Below are 6110 nucleotides of genomic sequence, written 5' to 3'. Positions count from 1 at the left end.
CTTTGAACCTTGATATAAAGTTCTATGAATATCTGCAGTTGGATAAGACAGCTCAGGGTCAAACAAATTTTAAAATGAAATTTGTATAAATTAATTTCATGAGTTCAATTATGAAAGATATGCCGTGCTATATTTATTTGCACAATTTAAAGCCAGTAGCAGAACATAAATTTATTGTTAAAAAATATTGTCATGCGTAAAGCTATGTGTTAAAAAAGTCAATAAACTGTGACTTTCCAGGTAAAACCGGAAGAATTTCATGAAAGGCACTGAAAACATAGATCTGAACTACGAAAGAGTGTACTTAGTTGCTGCTAAAATAATACTGGTATCTTAAAGTTAGCATGACTAATTACTAGCTAATAATATATCAGTAGTTACACTTACCGAGCAAAATATTATCAAATGCAGTCCATATACTAAGAATACCATAAAGTTCTTGATAATAAAAATGTTGTTGATAATAAATTTTGGTAAAATGAAGCAGGTATATGATTTATTTGTTCTAGTTTTCTTTTCCGGGTCTTGCTTCGTTTGGTCATTAAATCAATCGTTCTACAGTCGATATCCAGTTCTGGCTTTTTTCGTAGTTCAACCGGTTTCCTTTTCGGGTTTGACAGTTCTTTTCCGGTTCCAGCTTGTCTTTCAGATTTGGAATCTTTCCCGTTTTTTGCTTCTTTTCCAGGTATTGCGTCTTTTCAGACTCCTCTATATTTTCCATTTCTGGCATCTTTTCCGGCTCTTGCTTCTTTTCCAGTTTTTGCATTTTTTCCAGTTCCTTCTTCATTTTCAGGTCTCTCTTTTTTGGTTTTTGCAATTTTTCCCTCAACTTTTGCCTTTCCAGTTCATTTTTGTGTGCTTGTTTTAGCATCTCTTCAATATGTTTCTCCATTTTCAGTTCTTCTTTCTTTTCTAGTTTTTGTATTCCTTCCCGTATTTTCTTCTTTTTCAGTTCTTCTTTCTTTTCTAGTGTTTGAATCCATTCCAGTAATTGCTTCTTTTTCAGTTCTTTCTTCTTTTCTAGTTTCTGTTGCTTTTCCAGTTTTTGTTTGTTTTTCAGTTCTTCCTTCTTTTCCTGTTTTTGCTTCTTTTTCTCCTCTTGTTTCATTTTCAGTTCTTGCTTCTTTTCCAATTTTTGCTTCTTTTTCAGTTCTTGCTTCTGTTCTAATTCTTGTATCTTTTCCCGTTGTTGCTTCTTTTCTAGTTTTTGTATCTTTTCCAGCTTTTGTTTCTTTTTCAGTTCTTGCTTCTTTTCTAGTTTTTGTGTCAATTCCAGTTTTCTCTTGTTTTTGAGTTCTTGCTTCTTTTCCAGTTTCTCCTTCTTTTCCTGTTCTTCGTTTTTATTCAGTTTTTGATTCTTTTCCAGTTTTTGCATCTTTTCCGGTTCTCGCTTCTTTTCCAGTTCCTTCTCGTTTTCCAGTTCTTTCTGGTTTTCCAGTTTTTGCTCCTTTTCATGATCACAAGGAGGATTTTCCAATCTACAAAAAAATCGGTATATCTTTATTTCAGTAGTAAAATAGTGAAGGTAATGCAATGACGATCACGTTTAACATGTACAACACTTCCATATTTAGATACTATATAACACTTTTGGCTCAGTTTCATAGGGAAAAAACTCCCCGTAGATTATTGCCTGGCATTATTGTTTTCTACAAAGGGTGAATTTGTTGTTTTCGTTGTTCTGACCTAAAGCCAAGCAGATAAGTTAAAGTATTTTGCGTTATTTGTATGCAATAAGCGGCCTCCATGAATCTCACGTAGAGCGTAATAATTTGCAAAGTTTCAGTGCCTTACTTTTCCTTACTTAATTTTTACATAAGTTGCAATAATAATAACAGAAATAATAAACAGGTGGCTTAAAAACAGAGGGAAACAATGACGAAAATTGCAAAATAGGAGGAAAAAAGGAAACTGAAATGAAAAGTGAAACAACTACAAACAAAGGATGGAAAAAGCATTTTAGAAGATATGCACGTAACGTTCTTTCTGAATCAGCAAAACCTGTATTTTAACGAGTCTCTTTGCATCGCTGGCTGCACGGATTTCAAATTTTCTCTCGTTATTCCAAATTCGGATCATATTGCTGGTCTTTTTCGTCGTCCAGCAGAGCCGCACTAGGATTTTTGCCACCATTTGTTTTCAATTGAAACTTTTATTCTCATTCTTCAGTTGCATTCTTAAAGTTTATTTATTTATACAGGAAGAAAGAAAGAAATCAATCAAATCAAAGAAAATTTGGAAAAGATTTACCTGTTTTCTCCTATATTTATTGTTCCCTGTAATTTCTTTTGCCTGTTGCATTAAATTTATTGAAGGAAAATTTACAAAATCTTTCAAAATGTATTTCCTAAATCCTTATGCGAATTTAGCCCTTCTGATCATTTCGGCCACACTTTAATGGCTTTTACAATTTGATGTTTGAATATTGACAGCTGCCTATACTGAAATATGTTCTCCATTGTCCTCGAAAAAAGAAAAATTAAAGTTTCAGGAAATTTTGCAATGAAGGACACATATATCTTATTTGAAGGGCAAGAGGAAAAGAAAAAGATATTTTCGGATGGGAATATGTAGCATTTTAAACACCGTGTTTGTAAATGTCATCATATAGTAGCAACACTTGAGTCATAAGTAATTATACACATATATGAGAGAGACGACGATGACGAAAAATTAAATGGAAAAACATGGCCCAAAACACTTTCCTGGGCGGTGCAAACAACACAAAACACAAGAAAGATCGGACACCAGTTATGCTTAGCACAAGAGAAATTAAAAAGTAGGAACAAAATTAGACATTTATGGACCTCAAAAAAGGTGTTTGAAATTACGACCTGCAGCCTGTTACAGGTATCCCATCTCTCGCACATCCAAAATGAGATGTTCTGGAAAATACCGTGCATCCCCAGGACTTTCCCAGAACCTGCCACAATATGTGCCACAAGTTCCTGTTGGACTTCTAACTGGGGTTTCGTGCACTTATGTGTTGAAGTACCCCGAGACGAACTGATAATGCAAGTTAGGTCTCGTGATCTTGCTGAACAATGCACTGGACTATCCCTACCAAACCCATGTTTAGGATACGTTCCGAAGGAACTTTCGAATACTTTCTTTGATGGCGATCCCCTGCTTTTGTTCTTATTTCTTGGTTTCCGCTGCGCTAAGGAAAATAAACAAATATCTTTACAATGTTCGTACCCTATTTTTCTTGTGTTGTCTCTCGTCACTATGGGCCAGTAAAGCGTTTCCGACAATGCATTGCAATAAACGATTATATATATATATATATATATATATAAATATATATAAACAATATATATAAACGATATATATATATATAATCTTATAAACATGTTACCGTGAAAGACCGAAATTGGAGAATATCGACTTTCACCGGAGAATGTCAACATTCACCAAATACGTCGGTGAAAGATCAAATATTGCATTACATTCTTCTACATTCGGACCCTCACCGGTGTATGTCGATAATCACAGATATGCTCTGGTGTAGATTGAAAAGAGCGGAGTATATGTACACACTATTATTGCAAAAGGAAGTGTTCCACAAATAAATGCAGTTGTAAAATCAAGGGCCTCTTGTGCAATTGAAAGTGTTATATATTATATACATATATATATATATATATATATAATCGTATAAACATATGTTACTGTGAAAGACCGAAATTGGAGAATGTCGACTTTCGGTAGATTGAAAACAGAAGAGTATATGTACACACTGTTATTGCAAAAGGAAGTGTTCCACAAATAAATGCAATTGTAAATGCAAGGGCCCCTTGCGCAATTGAAAGTGTTATATATATTATGTATATATATATATATATATATGTATATAATAGTATAAAAATATGTTACCTTGAAAGACCGAAATTAAAGAATGTCGACTTTCACCGGAGAATGTTAACATTCACCAAATACGTCGGTGAAAGATCGAATATTGCATTACATTCTTCTACATTCGGACCCTCACCGGTGTATGTCGACAATCACAGATATGCTCTGGTGTAGATTGAAAAGAGAGGAGTATATGTACACACTGTTATTGCAAAAGGAAGTGTTCCACAAATGAATGCAGTTGTAAAAGCAAGGCCCTCTTGTGCAATTGAAAGCGTCCTAACAGTTTAAGTTGTTGCAATAAATAAGATTTGAATCACGTAATTTAGTAAACATAGCTTGAGTAAGCTCCCTGTTCCGAGTCAGGATAGTTCATGTTTCCAAAGCAAGTAAAGAGGAATACAAGTCCTGATAGTGGCACCCGACGAAGAAGAATAACCATGGCCGAGTTTCAAGAAGAAACTGTGGTGCCTGCAGAAGCGGCTCAGAATCCAGAAATGCCAGCTGCCGCCCTGGAAGGATTTGGGTACATCGTACAGACCATGCGCGCATCGATGAAACCAGAAGCAACATTTAATGGAAACTCACCGGTAACCAGTTTTTTGGAAAAATTGGATGACCACTTCATGCTGTATCCAGTCCATGAGTTCCATAAAGTCACCTTAGCTACCAGCGCTTTGAGGGGCCAAGCGCTTAATTGGTTCAAATGTATAGGCAGAAGCCTCTTGGGTCAAGCGGGAAGTCCCACCTATACTTACGAAAATTTTAAAACTGCCTTAGTAAAAGCCTTCCCTGTCGTAAGAGATCGTGCAAGTTTAGAAACGGAACTCTTCAGCATATACCAGCAACGAATCGAAAATCTTTCCACCTTTATTTTAAGAAAAATTCACGTCTTTTAACTCTTGTATGGAAACCGTCCGGATCCTGAAATAATCCAAGTGATTTTGCCGAGTTTAGTTCCCCAAGTACAAGACTTTATTTAATTAAGGAATCCGACTACACTGGAAACGTTATTTGAGCTAACAATCCAGTTTGAAAGTAGAAGAAAGGCGGACATCGAATGAAGACGCCAGTATGAGCAACGAAGCCAATTTGGTGCGCCAAGACCACAGCAAAGGCAAGAACATGGCTACGGAAGCAAATCGAATCAGAGGGCAAGGAAACCTGAGTATCCAAAAACAACCGGCGAACGTCGAGAGTTCAATAGTAAGCCAGAAAAAAAGTCTAAAGGCCAGCGGAAAAACAAGGAAGGCATGGAAAGGAAGAAATAAAATTTAAACTAAAACGGATTTCTGCTGACGGGAGGGTGCGGAAATCCGAAGGCCAAGAAAAGCCCTCTTTCTTCAAGTTAAATACAGTTATTGTGAAAAATTTGACTCTTCCAAAGATTGAAGTTAGAGTTTTATAAAAGATTTTGCAGCTATTGCTGAACCATTGTTAAAATTAAAAAGGAAAAAGGCAAGATTCTCGTGGACGGCCGAAGCCAATAGTGTTTTCGAAAAATTAAAGCAAGCATTAACGCAAGCCCCTGTTTTGAAATTTCCTGATAACGATGAGAATTGAGAAATTTCAGTCGATGCTTCGGATTATGCGCTAGGAGCGGTACTTTCGCAAAATCAGCAGCCCGTGACATTTTTTAGTAGAACTTTAAATCAAACACAAAGAAATTATTCCGTGACTGAGAGAGAGGCACTTGCAGTTCTGTTAGCAGTGCAAAAGTTCCGAGTCTATTTTGGAAAGGATCCAATAACAGTGTATTCTGATCATGCGGCGGGAACTAGATTGTACTCAGGGAAAAACTTATCCCCAAGGTTAATAAGATGGGCACTAAAGTTACAAGAGTATAATCTGGTAATTAAGCGCACGCCCCGGAAAGGAAAATATCGTAGCACATGCCCTATTCAGAATAAAAATAGATGAAGAAGGTAATACTGTAAAGGTGGCAATGCTCACAGCATGTAAATTACATTCCCGAGAAACTGTGATAACCGAACTGGGTAAGGATCCTGAATTTAAAAATATTTATGATTATTTAAGGGATCCTGAAAATTTTAGCCACCATGATATTGTGGCAATAAGAAATAGGGCGGCCTATTACGAACTAATAGATGGTCTATTATTTTATACAAAAACTACGAATTCCAACAACGAATTTCGACCTGTTATCCCAGCTAGTCTTAGATTAAATATACTGCAGGATTTGCACGACTCCCCTTTAGCTTCTCATGCTGGTATTCGAAAAACCATCCAACGCG

The sequence above is a fragment of the Stegodyphus dumicola genome, chromosome 9, assembly GCF_044657685.1.
Source record: "Stegodyphus dumicola isolate Sdum_Otavi_A_Nest chromosome 9, ASM4465768v1".
In the NCBI taxonomy this organism is placed as follows: Eukaryota; Metazoa; Arthropoda; class Arachnida; order Araneae; family Eresidae; genus Stegodyphus; species Stegodyphus dumicola.
This window is presented reverse-complemented; position numbering follows the sequence as displayed.